Genomic DNA, 509 nt, shown 5'->3' on the forward strand with positions numbered 1-509 from the left:
TGGCGCAGGGTTACCGCAATATCCGCTGTGAGTCCCACACTGCCTCGGTGGAGGGGGCAGAGGAGTCGCACCTGCGGCCACATGCTACCCGGAAGTGCTTGCGCATGCTCAAGACGCCGTTGGACGTGATCACGGGGACAGCTCAGGGGTCTTCGTGGCCTTCTGATGGTTCGAGGCTGTGCCTGCGAGTCGACTGAGTTCCTCTGCTATCCTTAGTGCCTGGCGCGTGTGTCCCAATATTCCCACGCTGGTGTTGCTCCAGGCGTGGGGTTATTAAAAGACCCTCAAAGATTAGGGCTTAATAGTGAGAACTTAAAAGATCAGGTATTTTTGTTTTCGCAAACCTATTAGAGAACCAGTGGTAAGTTAATTTTCAACCTCTTTTTTGTGGATTCAAATTCTAAAATGTCCTTCTCTCTCTTTCTCTTCCCCTCCAGGCTTCATTATCTTACATTATTTTAACCCAAAGAAATGTTATAATTTTCGAATTTTCTTTTGTCCTTGCACTT

The sequence above is a fragment of the Kogia breviceps genome, chromosome 15, assembly GCF_026419965.1.
Source record: "Kogia breviceps isolate mKogBre1 chromosome 15, mKogBre1 haplotype 1, whole genome shotgun sequence".
NCBI classification, from domain to species: Eukaryota; Metazoa; Chordata; class Mammalia; order Artiodactyla; family Physeteridae; genus Kogia; species Kogia breviceps.